This window comes from Canis lupus, chromosome 9 (assembly GCF_048164855.1).
Source record: "Canis lupus baileyi chromosome 9, mCanLup2.hap1, whole genome shotgun sequence".
Classification (NCBI taxonomy): domain Eukaryota; kingdom Metazoa; phylum Chordata; class Mammalia; order Carnivora; family Canidae; genus Canis; species Canis lupus.
Window position 1 is genome coordinate 76,918,984 of NC_132846.1, and position 17,403 is coordinate 76,936,386.

A 17,403-nucleotide genomic window follows, 5' to 3' on the forward strand; every position below is an offset into this window, starting at 1 on the left:
GTTTCCTGTCGGGGTCTGGGCTTCCTCTCAGAAACAATTTCCCCCAGGGAGTCTCTCTGAACATTTGATTGTGTGTTTACCTCTTCAGTCTCTTTCCTAGGGACTTAGAATTCAACTATAGCACTTGCACTTACTTGTACTTAACTTTTCCTGACCTGAAATATTAATCAATCACAAATTACTCCATTCATGTCATCTGAACATTTTGATGAGTCGTATTGGCACTCTCTTTGGATCACAGGACCCCAAGATAACTGTTCTCTTGCACATCATGGTATTCAGTAATCTCCATTCAACATAAGTGAAAAGAGACATTCTACAAAAATGTTAAAAATGGCCTGGGAGTGAGAAAAATTCCCAGCATGACATGGTAGGGAGGTGGACTCTGAGGTCACTCACACACACACACAATCATGAGAGAATAAGCTTTAAATACCTTCACCTTCATATCTGATGAGAGCCAGGCAAGCCTCTCATCACGTCATAAATGCCTGGATGGTGCCAGGGAGGCCACTAGCTTCGGGTGTGTGTTGTGGGTCAGTGGTGGGGACAGGATCCTGTTCCATGGGATTTGGGGAGGAGGTGGGGCCCTAGGGGTGCACTGAGGTCAGGAAGTGCAGCCTCATGATAGGTCCAGGGCCCTTATACACCAGGACTGGGAAATCTCCCTGTATTCTGGCCCCATGTGAGGTGATGGGGAAAGGACAGCCTAGGACCTGGGTGCTCTCCAGACACCACATGTGCCTGCACCTGGACATCAGATGTCTCAGATTCCAGATCTGTGAGAATGAGTGTCTGTGGTTTGCTCAATCCAGTCCATGTACAATACTCCAGGACTTGGAACAGGCTAAAGTAATTTTTTCTTTGTTTAAATTGAATTTACTAATATTTAATACACATTCAGTCCTCATCACATCACGTGCCCTCCTTAACTCCAATCACCCAGTTTCCCATTGCCCACCCCCTCCCTTCCAGCGACCCTCAGTGTTTTTTCCCCAGAGTTAAGGATATCTCATGATTTGTCTTCCTCTGTAATATTACCCCACTAATTTTCATTCCTTCCTTTATGGTCTCTTTCAATATTTCCTATATTACACATATGAATGACACCATATCATTGCCTTTCTGTGATTAATTTCTCTCAACATAATACCTCCAGGGCCACCTATGTTGAAGGAAATGTTATTTCATGTTATTCATCATTTCTGACAGCTGTGTAATATCCCATTGTATATATAAACCACATTTTGAGTATATTTTTTATTGGAGTCCGTTTGCCAACATATATTATAATAGACAGTACTCATTCCAACAATTACTCTCCTCAGCTGCTGTCATCCAGGATCCCCAAACCCCCGACCATCTCCCCTTCCACTCTCATTGTTTTTTCCCCCATACTTAGGAGTTTCTCATGTACCGTCACTGTCTCTGATCATTCCAACTCATTCTATCTCCTTTCCCCTTTATTCCCTTGCACTATTTCTTATGTTCTTTTTATGAGTGAAATCATAAAATGTTTGTCCTTCTCTGAATCACTTACTTCACTCAGCATAATACCCTTCACGTCCATCCACGTTGAAGCAAATGATGGGTATTTGTTGTTTCTAATGGCTGAGTAATGTCCCAGTGTATATATAGACCGTATCTCCATTATCCATTCATCTGTCGATGGACATTGAAGCTCCTTCCACCGTTTCTTTATCCCGTTTTCTGTAGAGGGGCTTCATGATTCCTCCCAGGGTTTGACTATTGTGGACATTGCTGCTGTGAAGATTAGGGTGCAGGGGTCCTTTCATTTCTTTAAATTTTCATATTTGTGGTAAATACCCTGTAGTTTAGGGGCTGCATCATAGGGCGGCTCTATTCTCACTTTTTCAGGACATTCCTTTCTATTTTCTGGAGTGGCTGACCAAGCCTGCATTCCCACCAAAGGTGAAAGAGACAGTTCCACTTCCTCAATATCCTCGCTTATATTTATTGTTTCCCAGCCTTGTTACTTTATCCATTCTGAGTTGTATAAGTGGGATCTTAGTGTGGTTTTCATTTCTATTTCCCTGATGACAAGTCATGTGGATCATTTTTCTCATCTGCCTGTTGGCCATGTGTAGGTCTTCTTGGAGAAATGGCTGTTTGTGCCTTCTCTCCATTTCTTCACTGGATTGTTTGTTTTCTTGGGTGCAGATGTTGTTAAGGAAATATCTTTTCCTATTCTGTATGTTGCCTTTCATTTAGTCGCTTATTGCACTGTTGTACAGATTCTACCATGATGAAGTCCTAATAGTTGGCTTTCCCTATGTTTCCCTGTTGTTTCCTATGCCTTTTGAAAGGTGCCATGGTAGCAGTCACTGCAGCTGAGGACAAAAAGTTGCTACCTGAATTCTCCTCTATGATTTTGAAGCTTTTGTTTCTCAGATTTTGGTACTTCATCCATTTTGAGATTATGTTTGTGTTTGGTGTAGCTGAATGGTCCACATTCATTCTTATGCAGGTGGCTGTCCAATTTTTTTCAGATACCTTTATTGATGAGGCATTTTTTCATTAAATATTTTTTCTTGCTTCTTGAAGAGTAGTTGCCCATAGAGTTGAGGGTCCATTTCTGCGTTCTCTGCTCTTTTCCGTTGATCTATGTGTTGTTTTTGCCACACAGAAGGAGAATAATGATACAAGAGAGTCAGAGATACTCAGACACTTTGGATCTTCAGTATAAGGATGTTCTTTTATAACGTTTCCAGAAGATGAGAATGTGATGACCCAGTGGGATTTGTGTCTCTCCATCACCTTACAGGGTTGTGTTGTAGTGATGGTTGTGACATATGTACCTTGTCACTTGCGAACATGTGGTGCCCTGTGTCCTCATTTCAAAACCACCTGCATCAGTGACTCTTCATCTGGGCATGAGTTCAGATTCCCTTTAGGATTTCATCAATGAAACCCCTCAAGGGACCTACATGACTTATTTACTCTTTATCACTGTATTTAAATGCAATCATTTTTGTCATGGGATATGCAAAAACCAGGTAACATGACCTGGTCATGTCAATATCTAACAGCCCTACCATCCTAATCCGTAGTCTACATGTGAACTTACATGACGGTGAAGCAATTTCAGGGAAGGTTAGTCCACTCATGGTCAGCAAGGCAGTGGAGCAGCTCCAAATGCCCAGAAGCAAGGCAGTAGTTGGTTTTGCCAATTTCACTAATATTTATACAGATACCAGCTGTCTCCAAACACGCACACTCAGAACATAATGGGAGAGGATGGAGCAAGGGATGGAGCACACATTTCCTCTGACAGTATGCAGACCTGGACCTGAGATGGGCTTGGATGAATCTGTAAATTCACAGTGCAGTTGGCAATGGATTGTTATCATTTGCTATTGGTTTAGTTTCCTCTTTAGATGCTCACACCCTATCTTGTTGAGGCCTGTTTTGGGGATTTTATGACTCTCTTCCTGGCTGCATCAGAGAGCTGTTCTGAACATGGCCTCCTACCTCTAGCATGGAGTTGAATGTTTGCACTTCCAGTCTTCAGGGAGCCCTCACAGGAGAGCCATCAAGCCCTTTCTGTCCTCAGTTTACACCTGAACCCATGTTCACCCTGCTTGTGTCTAAGCTGGTTTATCTCTGGCACATGAATGAGTCTCTAAACGTCAATAAGAGGGATTCCTGTCATGTGGACCTGGGATGGTCCTCCGAGCAAGGGTCTCATGGTCTCTTACTTTCTGCTTGCTGGTGTCAGGTAGAAGTCACAGGACCAAACAGGGTTCAGTTTATGGAAACACAAATCACAACGCCTGCACTCAGACATAATGTTTACCCATCTCCAGAATCCTGTTCTTCTTAATCATCCATCAGATGGTGCCACTTTTTCTTTGCAGGACTCAGGGGGACCACAGATCCTGGAAATTTCCCCACTTTGCCACTTGAGCACCATCATGCCAGGTTCGCTCCATGCAGGACCAGAATTCTTTTTTTTTTAATTGGTGTTCAATCTGCCAACATACAGAATAACACCCAGTGCTCATCCCACCAACGCCCACATCCGTGCCCATCACCCAGTCATCCCCACCCCACCCACCTCCTTTTCTACCACCACTTGTTCGTTTCCCAGAGTTAGGAGTCTCTCATGCTCTCTCTCTCTTTCTGATATTTCCCACTCATTTTTTCTCCCTTCCCCTTTATTCCCTTTCACTGTTTTTATATTCCCCAAATGAATGAGACCATATATGTTTGTCCTTCTCCGATTGACTTATTTCACTCAGCATAGTACCCTCCAGTTCCATTCACATCGAAGCAATTGGTGGGTATTTGTCGTTTCTAATGGCTGAGTAATATTCCATTGTATACATAGACCACATCTTCTTTATCCATTCATCTTTCGATGGACACCGTTTTTCCTTCCACAGTTTGGGTATTGTGGACATTGCTGCTATAAATTCGGGGTTCAGTGCAGGATCAGAATTCTAAAGGTTCACACGTTCCTCTCTTGTCCTTAAAATCCTTTACAGTAGCTTCTGCAAGCAACCTCTTTCTTACTGTCATTCCAATAGTTGACTCTCCCCTAAGTCAACACTCCACAGCTCCAACACTCCAAAACCTGCTCAGTATTATTTTTTAAGATTCTATTTGCTTATTCACAAGAAACACACACACACACACACACACACACAGATACTCAGTATTTTTTTATGAGTATTGCAGTTTATATTCTTTCATCTCTGATCAATTTCTTCGATGTTCGTAATGATTCAATAAGCATCCAGCTATTCCAGGGATGTGACAAGCCCTGAGTCGCCCTAATCCTCTGACATCTTAACTCCTTCCTCCCATATTTTCTTATACTAAAGATGGTGTGTTGACTTCTTTCTGATTTATATGTTGGTTGTCCAACATATAAATTGAACTCTGGTATTTTGTTTCAGAATGTCCTAAGCTTATTTGACCCCCGACTCTGATTCTGGATCATATGGACTTATTTTTGTTTGTACAAGCCTATTCAATATTGTACAATCATTATGTTATGTTGCAGGAATTACATGCTGACCTATGGGGTTCATACACCTAAGATCATCCAACAAGTGACATAAAGAGCAATGCACCTCTTAGCAGTGAGATGGGGCTTCTAGGAGGGCAGGTAGTTTTCCCATGGACTAGAATTTCAGGAATATTATAGGCAAGACTCCATGTCTTTGTGAAGTGGACACAGGCACCTTTTGGTTGTTGGGCTCTTCTGGCAGTTTTCCTGGTGCATATGATCCATTCAAAGTGGGAATGTGTTAGATTTGGAGACAGAACAGAAGTCGTGTGCACAGCCACAGGGTCAGAGGGACTGATCTGAGAAAACCAAATTTAAGGTTGATTAGAGGCACAGATTGAAATTTAGTTGAAACTGAATTTCCCTGACACATTTGGTTTTTTTCCTTTTATTTTATTATTTTTTAATAAATTTATTTTTTATTGGTGTTCAATTTGGCAACATACAGAATAACACCCAGAATTCATCCTGTCAAGTGCCCCTTCAGTGCCCACCACCCAGTCACCACCACCCCCACCCTCCTCCCCTTCCACCACCCTTACTTCTTTTCTCAGAGATAGGAGTCTTCCATGTTCTGTCTCTCTGAAATTTCCTACCCATTTATTCTCCCTTGCCCTATATTCCCTTTCACTATTATTTATATTCCCCAAATGAATGAGACCATATAATGTTTGTCCTTCTCCGATTGACTTATTTCACTCAGCGTAATACCCTCCAGTTCTATCCACATCGAATCTAATGTTGGGTATTTGTCATTTCTAAGGGCTGAGTAATATTCCATTGTGTATATAAACCACATCTTCTTTATCCATTCATCTTTCGATGGACACGGAGGCTCCTTCCACAGTTTCCTGCCACATTTATTAACAAAAATACCCGATAAATCTGTCGAAGGGTTCAAGGATAGGTATTTTTCTTCTCTTAGATGGAATATACTATTTGAATGTAAAAGGAATTCATAAAAAACTTAGAGTGGAAAGGCAGCATTACACTGTTCATTTAGGAGGGATAAGAAAAATAGACATATAGGCTATACAATGGAAAATGTTCATCCTGACATCAGTTTATTATATCCCAAACTCTGCATGAATGCAGCTCATTCAGCATCAGGTAAGCTTATCAAAGCCATTACAGAAAATCACAAATTTGACTGGAGTGACACACAGTGACTGAGTTGAGAGAGAGTTACAAATCCAAGTACATTACCTGAAACACTGAAATTCAGCTATATTCTAAATGTAGCAGAATCATGTGATCCTTGATACAGCAGGGGTCCACATATCTCAGGAACCCTGTCAGTCTGTCCATCAGGTGTTTCAAGAGGGCCAGTAAGTCCTGTGGAGAGGAGCACAGGCCAAAATTCTGACTCACTGAAATGTGCACAAGGACATATGAACAAAACCTCTACAATTTAAGGGGTAGGATAAAATCACTCTATGGGGACACTTGACACCTAAAAGCCAAGATTGACATGTTAAAAGCATTACAAAGAACCACATGGACACAAAGTCTGAAGTCTGGAATATTACTTAATAAAATCATAGTTTCTCAAAGCAGTCATTATGAGCACACTAAGGAAGTCACAACAGTTTTACAAGTAGGGCAAGAGGAGAACAGGTAGGACTCGAGATCCAGGAGTTATCAGGTAACATTCAAAAACATGGTGTGGTGAAAAATGCCACTAAACAATTATGAAAAATAAGGGAAGAAAGTTGGAGGAGGTCCTTTCATTGATCCTTCAGGTGTAGATATCAGCTCATTGTGTGTGACCTCTACCATCCCCTTGTTGAAACCTAAGGCCCATGAGATGGGAGGAGGAGGTGGGGCCTTCCGGAGCATGTAAGTCAGCAGTTGGATCCCCATGATGGGATCAGGAAACTTATTCACCAGGAGTTGGAAATCTCCATGCCTCCTGCTCCATGTGAGGTGACAGGGAAAGGACAGAATAGGACGTGGGTGCTCTCCAGACACCACATCTGCATGCACCTGGATGTAAGATGTCGCAGACTCCAGAACTATAGGAAATGAAGGTCGTTCTTTGATTTGCTAAATCCATTTAGATGTTACAGCAGCCAGCACAGGCTAAAGTTTTCTTCTTCTACCTTTTCTTCTTTTTCTTCTCCTTCTCCTTCTCCTTCTCCTCCTCCTCCTCCTCCTCCTTCTTCTTCTTCTTAATAATAATAATAATTATTATTATTACTATTATTATTTAATTAAATCCAATTTTGAAAAATTTACTATACACCCAGTGCTAATTACATCACGTACCCTCCTTAATGCCCATCACCCAGTTACCCCATCCCCACAATAACCTCCCTTCCAGTGACCCTCAGTTTAATTACCAGAGTTAAGTGACTCTCATTGTTTAACTTCCTCTCTAGTATTACCCCGGTCAGTTCCACTCCTTCCCTTTTGGTCTCTTTCAATATTTCTTATACTCCACATATAACTGAGACCATATCATTGCCTATCAGTGATTGGTTTATTTTCTTCAATATAATACCTCAAGTTCTAACCATGTTGATGTGAATGTTCCTTCATGTTATACATAATTTCTAGCGACTTAAATATACTTCAATTTATATATAAACCACATCTTCTTTATCCTTTTTCCTGTCAAGGAACACCATAGTTCCTCCCAGTTTAATTATTGTGAACAGCGCTGCTGTGAACACTGGAGTGCAGGTGACCCTTCATTTAACTATATCTGTGTCTCTGAAGCTAAAACCCAGTATAGCAATGGCTTGTTCATAGGGTGGCTCTATTCTCAGTTTTTGAATAAATTTGATTCCATTATCTGAGGAGCCTGCACCAGCTTTCATTCCTACCAACAGTGGAAGAGTTCTCCCTTTCTCCACATGCTCTGCAATATTTGTTATTTACAGCCGTGTCAGTGTATCCATTCTGAGTTGTAGAAGTGGTATCTCCTTGTGATTTTCATTTGTATTTCCCTGATAACAATTCATGTGGATCATCTTGCTTTTTTTAAATAATAAATTATTTTTTATTGGTGTTCAATTTGCCAACATACAGAATAACACCCAGTGCTCATCCCATCAAGTGCCCCCCTCAGTGTCTGCCACCCAGTCACCCCCACCCGTCGCCCTCCTTCCCTTCCACCACTCCCAGATCATTTCCCAGAGTTAGAAGTCTTCCATGTTCTGTCTCCCTTTCTGATATTTCCTACCTATTTCTTCCCCCTTCCCCTCTATTCCCTTTCACTATTATTTATATTCCCCAAATGAATGAGACCATATAATGTTTGTCCTTCTCCGATTGACTTATTTCACTCAGGATAATACCATTCAGTTCCATCCATGTCAAAGCAAATGGTGGGTTTACCTCTTGTAGGAATACATATCACATATGTATAACTCTTGTAGGAATACATATAAAATTTTCTTAAAATAAATAAAATGAAATTAGAAAAAATACGTATACAATATACATATAATATAAACATTAAAGAGAAAATTTAAGAACAAAATAATGGTGTGAAGATTAATTACATTAAACAAGTATAGAAATTGGGAGGACAAAAGAGAGAAATGGTCATTTTAAGTAGACAAATATTTGATTCTCTGGGAAAGGAGATGAACGATATATGGAAGAAGCACATAACACAAAATTATAGTACAAATACACCAAGGTCCTACGTGGAGCCTCAGGTGGAAGCTGTCCTCTCCCCAAAGTCACCAGCTGGTTCTGAAGATCAGGTGTACACTGTGCACATGCAGAGACCACAAGCTTTTAATGGACCCATGAGGATCCTCATGGTTAGGATCTGGATTGGAGGAACTCCCACCTGCATAGAACAACTTCTTGGTCCTTCAGGTGCTGATATCAGTTCCCTGGGTGTGACCCCTACCATCTACATGGTGAAACCTGTCGCCCATGTAATGTGAGGAGAGGTGGAGGCTTAGCGGAGCACTTAGGTCAGAAGGAGTGCAGCCTCATGATGGGATCAGGTCCCTTATACACCAGGACTGGGAAAGCTCCCCGCACGCTGGACCAATGTGAGATGACAGGGAATGGACAGGCTAGGATGTGGGTGGTCGCCAGACACCACATATGCCTACTCTTGGACCTCAGGGTTTCCAGGCTCCAAGTCTATGGGAATGAGTGTCTGTTGTTTGATTCATCAAGTCCATGTAGGATGTTCCAGCAGCGGAACCAGGATAAGGTCGTTTATATTGTCTTTATTTAAATGCAATTTGCTAGCATATTGTATTACACACAGTCCACTTCACGTCACATGCCCTCCTTAATGCTGATCTGTTGTGCCCAACATTGCAAATCTGAGAAACCCCCAAGGAGCCGACACCGATGCAAGTGCAAGAGGGTTTATTAGCAAGCTCGAGCTTGGATCCCAGTATACCCAAAACAGTGGAGTAGGGACTTTGACCCCGAAGTGGGTTACAGCTGGGTTTTTTATGGGCTGGTCTAGGGGATTTTCAGAAGGGGTGGAGGAATTCCTCAAGTTTTGTTTACATTCTGATATTGGCTTTCAAGGGCATAGAGCTCTGTTCTCATTCTAATATGGAGCTTTCTGCCACTGGCTTGGGCTGTTGTCTTGTGATATGGGATTCCCTGCTGAGGACATTCTGCAGTTTTTTCTGTAAAGTTCAGCTCTTCTTTACAGGGGTCTAAGATGGCTGTACTTGTGATAATGCTAAACTTGAGGTGGAATGGCCTTAATTTTTCTCAGCCTCCACATTTCCCCTCACAGAGGAACCTAAGGACAGACCCAATCATGGGTCCACGTTGGTCTCCGAGTGAGCCAGGGGAATGATTAAACCATGATTCAAACCAACCTTGTTGCTGTTCTTGCTCCCGTTTATGTCTAGCCAAATCTTTTCTGACTTTTGCCACAGATTCCCGGACCTTTCCTGAGTGTCCAGTAAAGAAGCAACACTCCTCTTTTGGGGCAGCACATAACCCCCCTCCTTGCTTGTAAAAGCCTCTCTACACTTAAGATGCTCCCATCTTTTTAAACCTTAAAAGACTTTAAAAGTAAGGCTGAATTGGGTGCACATTTTTAAATGGCTAATGGGGATTGCTTCTGGCATGAAGAAGACAGGCATAAGCAACATTAGTGGAGAAAGTGAGAATGGTACAGTCTTAGCTTTAGGGGATTGTGGCCTTTCCATTCTGGAATAAAGTCCATGATAGTGGTGTGTGGGTCAGCTGGCCAGACGTGGGTGTAGTGGACCCAGGGAGTAATCCCATCGACCTTGAGAGCATTTGGTGTGGTCAGGATCACAATGTAGTGTCCCTTCTAGCGAGGTTGAATGTCTGGTGTTGGTATCTCCTCACCTACACCCAGTCACCTGGCCGGTATCCATGGGGACCCAGAGGTCACCCAGTCTTTTAGAAGGCCCTCAGTTATGGTCACAACTGCTCATGGATTCGTTGTAACATTTGGAGGGAGAAAAGGAGTTGGTGATCATCAAATTCAGCAAGCACCTCAGGTTTTAAATTGGATATAATAGGTGGAGCAAGACCCAACATGATCTTGTAGGGAGTCAGTCCGATCTTATACAGGAAGTTCCTCACCCTATATAGGGCGAAGGGGAGGAGAGTCACCCAGTGCCTGCCAGTCTCCAGGGCTAATTTAGGCCAGCGGATCTTGGCCAGGTTTCGGGTCTGCTGGTCACATAGTTTGGCTTGTTTCTCTTCCAGACTTTCTCTATTATTATAGACTCTTTCTGCTACTATTACTAAGTCCTGTAAGCTCTTCTCTCCTAGTCTCTCTACTCTTTCAATTTCTTTTTAATGTCCAAAGTAGCCTGGTTAACAGAAGCCATGATAATTGCAGCCTTTGTTTCTGGGGCTTCTGGGTTCATAAGGGTGTACTGCCTAAAAGCTTCCATGATTCTATCTAAGACGGCTGCTGGACTCTCATCCTTACCTTGTCTCACATCATATACCTTGGCCAGATTGGTAGGCTTGCAAGCGGCAGACTGGAGACCTGCCATTAGAGTCTGGCGGTAGACCTGGAGCCTCTCCTTACCTTCAGCTGAGTTGTAGTCCCAGGTGGGGCGGGATAGAGAGAAGGCAGCATTTATGAGGTCTGGGTTTTTAGTCAGCTATCTGTCCTCTCCCAGGACAGACTTCCAGGCTTCCATCTGAATTCGTTCTCTCTCTTCGGTGGTGAAGAGATCCTGCAAGAACTGTTGTCAGTCATCCGAAGTAGGCTGGTGGGTAAAGAGAATAGTATCTAAAAGCCCGATTAGATCTCTTGAATCTGGAATCTCCAACCAGGCACATGCACATGAGAATCAGCACAGCAAGCCCCACCCCCAGAACACCAGCTGTAGGGTCAGAAGAGCAGCAAGTTCTTGACCAGCAGCGCTGGAAACCTAGAGGGGTATATGAGGGATTTACAGTATATAGAACTAGATGGTACTCTTCCTTCTTTTCCTGTTTACTTTTGGTTTTTTCCCCCTTTTTAATTCTTCTTTTTTTTCTCTCCTTTGTGATTCTTGGAATTTATTGTTTACTACTTAGTTTTAAATTTGATTTTCAGTTAAGGGGATCGTTTGCTTTATTTCATTCCGTACTTTGTTTTCCATTTCTGGCCTCACACTTTGTCAGAATTATCTAGGGTGAAATTTACTCAGGTTGTGGTTAATATTCTTAATGCAGCCCGCTGAAACAGCCACTCTGCACTGAGCAAAATGACTAGACAGAAGAAATAACCACAAAAGAAAGAAACAGAAACAATACTCTCTGCCTCAGACTTACAGAACTTGGATTACAACTCATATTCAGAAACCCAATTCAGAAGCATAATTGGAAAGCTACTAGTGGCTCTGGAAAAAAAGCATAAAGGATTCGAGAGACTTCATGAATTCAGAATTTACATCTAATTAGACCAAATTTAAAAATCTCAATCAAATGAGATGCAATCTAAACTGGAAGTCCTAATGATGAATCTGCTTTTTTAATAACAAATTTATTTTTTATTGGTGTTCAATTTGCCAACATACAGAATAACACCCAGTGCTCATCCATCAAGTGCCCACCTCAGTGCTAATGATGAGTCTTAATGACATAGAAGAAAGAGTGAGTGACATAGAATACAAGTTGATTGCAAGGAAGTAAGCTGAGAAAAAAAAGGGAAAATAATTAAAAGAACATGAGGAAAGGTTAAGGGAAATAAATGATGGGTGTGCACACTCCTCACCACTTCTTGTCTTGAAGGCCCAGGAGCAGGTTCAGATGGAGGTTTTGGGCAGGTTTCCTGTAGAGCTCTATATCTTCTCCATGGAGCATATTCCCCCAGGGAGCCTCTATAGACTCAAGATTCTGAGTTGACTTCTTCAGTGTGTGATTTTAAAATTTGTTTCTTTATAAGAAACAGTTATTTCTATATTCACAGAGCACACAGTTGCTTACACTTCTTTAGACTTGTCACTAAATAGGAATAAATTACTAATATCTCCATGTTGAGGATGTCCAAAATAGGTCAACCTATATATGCACCTATAAAAAAATCGATGTAGAGAGAAACAATATGAAATATCGGAAAATGGTTAGCGATCTCAAGAAAGCAGCACAAATCATGAAATGATAATAGAAGATGCCTGAGGTACTACCCAGGGTCTCAGGTGGAACCTGTCTTCTCCCAAGGTTACCAGGTGGTACTGAAGGTCATGGGTACACTGTGCACAGAGACCAGAAGCTTCTACTGGATCCATGTTTACCCCCAGGATGAGGAGCTGGATTGGAGAACCTTCCACCTTCAGGGAATAACTCATTGACCAGTCAGGTGCTGATATCCGTTCCCTCTGTGTGACCTCTGCCATGCCCATGTTGGAACCTAATGACATTGAAATGGGGAAGGATGTGGAGCCTTAGGGGAACACTTAGGTAAGGAGGGTGAAGCCTCAGGTTAGGACCCTATCAAAACACCACCAACATTTTTCTAGACAATGCAACAAGCCTAAAATTTGTAAATAAACAGAAAAGATTCTGAGTGAGCAAAAGAATGTTGAAACAAAAACAAATCAGGGCAGCCCGGGTGGCTCAGCGTTTTAGCACTGCCTTTTTGTCCAGGGCTTGATCCTGCAGACCTGGGAACAAGTCCCATATCAGGCTCCCTATATGGTTCCTGCTGCTCCCTCTGCCTGAGTCTCTACCACTATCTCTGTATCCCTGTGTCTCTCATGAGTAAATAAATAAAAACTTAAAAAAATGCAAAACCCATCAGAATTCCAGATTTCAAAGTTGTGATCATCAAAACAGTATAATAGTGACAGTAAAACACGCACATGGTCAATGGAATAGAAAAAGAACCCATAAATGGACACACAGCTCTATGGCCAACTTATCCTCGACAAATTACAAAAGACTATTGACTGGAAGAAGGGCAATCTCTTGAACAAGTGGTGTTGGGAACATTGGACAGCTGCAAATAGAATGAACCTGGGCCACATTCTTACACTCCACACAAAGATAAACTCAGAGTAGATGAAAGACCTAAATGTGAGGCAAGAAACTCTCAAAATCAAGGAGATTTTGTGACCTCGGCCACAAGAGGTTCTTGGTACTCGAAACTCCAAAGAGAAGGCAAACAAAAGTAAAAGTGAACTCTATGCACTACATAAAGGAAGGAGCTGTAGTACAGCTGTGGAAACACAACATAATTAAAAAGCAACCTAACAACTGGAAAAGATAGGGATGCCTGTGTAGGTTGAACATCTGTCTTTGGCTCAGGGAACCCTAGAGCTCTAGGATTGAGACCAGCATTAGGCTCCTTGTGGGGAGCCCACTTCTCCCTCTGCCGGTCTCTGAATCTCTCACTCCATCTCTGATGAATAAATAAATAACATCTTCCAAAAGAATAAAAACAATGGGAGAAGAGATATGCAAATCTATCTCCAGATTAAGGCTAGTTTCCAAAATCGAAAAATAAATTACCAAACTAAACACCACAAAGTGAAAACTACAATAAGAAATGGGCAGAGGACATGATGATTCACCTTGTCCTGATTTGAGTTGTAGACTGTCACTTTATATTAGGTAGGTCATCCACATACAAAATGAAATTTATTGTCTCCTCTAGGTCTACCTTTTATCAACTGCTTACCCAAATGATGCACATGCAATGAAATGCCGGGACACCTGCACCCCGATGCTTAGAGCAGCAATGTCCACAATAGGTAAACTGGAGAAGGTGCTTCGGTGACCATCGAAAGATGAATGGATAAAGAAGATGTGGTTTATGTATACAATGGGATATTACTCAGCCATTAGAAATGACAAATAACCACCATTTGCTTCAATGAAGATGGAAATGGAGCATATTATGGCTGAGTGAAATAAGTCAATCAGAGAAGGACAAATGTATGGACTCATTCATTTGGGGAATATAAATAATAGTGAAAGGGAATAGAAGGGAAGGGAGAAGAAATGTGTAGAAAATATCAGAAATGGAGTTAGAACATGGAAGACTCCTAACTCTAGGAAACGAACTAGGGGTGGTGGAAGGGGATGATGGAGGGGGGAAGGGGTGAATGGGTGAAGGGCACTGAAGGGGACACTTGACGGGATGAGCACTGGGTGTTATTTTTTATGTTGGCAAATTGAACACCAATAAAAATAAATTTATTATTTAAAAAATGCTGCAATAAACATAGCATGCATGTAAAAAAAATAGGACAATGCATCCTGAAGACAAGAGGAAAATGCTTTCTGCCCCGGACTGGAGGACCTACCAGTAAATGTAGCAAGAAAACTACATTAAAAAAAAAGAAAAAGTGGTAACCTGGAAAGAAAATAATTAGTTTTCCTATGACAATGTCTTAATAGAGTCAATGAGTAAAAACGTCACATAAAAACTGGAAGAAATAACTCATGAGCTCAGCCAAAGAATCAGTATATAAAATCAGCAAATAAAATAAAGATATATTCCTACATAAAAAATAAAAAATTACATGTACAAATTTAACAAAATAATCTGATTTCCACTAGCACCAAAAATAAATATTTAAGATTAAAATTTATTAACAAGATGAAATATCTCCAGAAAATGTCCTATACTGATGTGTCTTTTGAAATGAACCAAGAAATTCAAAAATAACTGTCATTAGAACTTCATATAGTCAGAGGGTCATCTACACAAATTGCTATAGAATTGTGGTGCAACACTTGTGTTGGCTTTAAATACATGAATGTAAGTCTGTAGCTGATCATATGGTCAGAGGACATGCAAATACGGCCTTCCCTTCACTGATTAAACCAGCCCAGTCCGACCCTGCAGCTGGGAGAGGAGCCCCAGCCCCAGCATCCCCAGGTGACCCAATTCAATGATCAGGACACAACACAGACAAATTACCATGGAGTCTGTGCTCGGCTGGGTTTTCCTTGTCGCTATTTTACAAGGTAATTCATAGAGAACCAGAAACCTTGAGTCTGTGAGTGAAGGTGAGTGAGCGAAAGAGGGGATGTGGGACAGTTGTTTGACCAGGATGTCTTGTGTCTGCAGGTGTCCAGGGTGAGGTGCAGCTGGTGGAGTCTGGGGGAGACCTGGTGAAGCCTGCGGGGTCCCTGAGACTGTCCTGTGTGGCCTCTGGATTCACCTTCAGTAGCTATGGCATGAGCTGGGTCCGCCAGGCTCCTGGGAAGGGGCTGCAGTGGGTCGCAGGTTTAACAGTGGTGGAAGTAGCACAAGCTACGCAGACGCTGTGAAGGGCCGATTCACCATCCCCAGAGACAACGCCAAGAACACACTGTATCTGCAGATGAACAGCCTGAGAGCCGAGGACACGGCCGTGTATTACTGTGCGAAGGACACAGTGAGCCAAACTCAGTGTGAGCCCTGACACAAACCTCCTTGTAGAAGGGGATCGGGACCACCAGGGGGTGCACACTCCTCACCACTTGTGTCTTGAAGGCCCAGGAGCAGGTGCAGAGGCTGGTTCTGGGCAGGTTTCCTGTCAGGGACCAGGCTTCCTCTCCATGGAGCAGTTTCCCCCCAGGAGACCCTCTGAACACTTGAATATGTGTTTACCTATTCAGTCTCTTTCTTAGAGACCTAGAATTCAAATATAGAATTTGCACTTACTTGTACTTAAATTCTCCTGACCCGAAATTTTAATCAATTACAAATAACTCAATTCACATCATCTGAACCTTTTAATGAGTCCTAGTGGTGATCACTGAGGATCACAGGACCCCAAGCTAACATGCTGTCTTGCACATTGCGGTATAGCAGAATCCCCAGTCAACACAAGAGTAAAGAGACATTCTACAAAAATGTTAATAACAGCCTGGGAGTGAGAGAGATTTCCCGCATGACATCATGACATGGTAGGGATGTGGACTCAGAGGTCATTCACACAAAGCTACAAAGCACACACACACACACACGCACACAATCACAAGAGTATAACCATTCATCACCTTCACCTTCATGTCTGATGAGAGCCAGGCAGGCCTCTCATCAGGTCATAAATGCCTGGATGGTGCCAGGGAAGGACACTGGCTCCGGGTGTGTGTTGTGGGTCAGTGGTGGGATGGGGTCCTGCTCCAGGAGGGGCTTGTGTGGTGTTAGTGTCCCAACTGCATCAAAAGAGGGAACTCCTGGGTTACTGTTTGATTTCTTACCCTTTGGGTGCAGGAGAAGAATGAGCAAGGAATGACAGGGAGGTAACAGGCAGTAAAGACTGCACATGGCGTGAGGAATCATTTCACTAAACAAGCATCAAACTGGAAGGAAAAAAGAGAAACATGGTCATTCTCAGTAGACAGATGTCTGAATCATAGGGAAAGGAGATGAATAATATATGGAAGCAGCACGAAACTTTAAATAATAATACAAATAGGCCAAGATCCTTCTCAGGTCTCAGATGGAAGGTGTCCTCTCCCCAAGGTCACAATCTGGTTCTGAAGGTCATGTATAGACCATGTGCTCAGACACCAGAAGCTTCTACTGGATCAATGAGGAACCTCAGTGTGATGAGTTGGATTGGAGAACCTTCCACCTGCAGGGACTAACTCATGGATCCTTCTGGTGCTGACGTCAGATCACTGTGTGTGACCTTTACCATGCCCATGTTGGAACCTAACGTCCATGAGATGGGGAAGGAGGTGGAGCCTTAGGGGAACACTTAGGTAAGGAGGTGCAGCTTCATGATAGGATCAGGGCCCTTATAAACCAGGACTTGGAAAGTTCCCTGCACCCTGGCCCCAGTGAGGTGATGGGGAAAGGATGGGGTAGGACGTGGGTGCTCTCCAGAGACCACATCTGCCTGCACCTGGACCTCAGACGTCCCAGATTCCAGATCTGTGAGAATGAGTGTCTGTTGTTTGATCGTCCCAGTCCATGTATGATGTTCCAGGAATTTTTTCCATTTTTTTCT

General features: G+C 42.5%; 1 pseudogene; it reads left to right on the top strand.

The window, feature by feature from the left end:
- The first annotated feature begins 15,311 nt into the window (after positions 1-15,311).
- Positions 15,312-15,864, top strand: LOC140639545 (immunoglobulin heavy variable 3-74-like; annotated as a pseudogene).
- Positions 15,865-17,403: the final 1,539 nt, after the last annotated feature.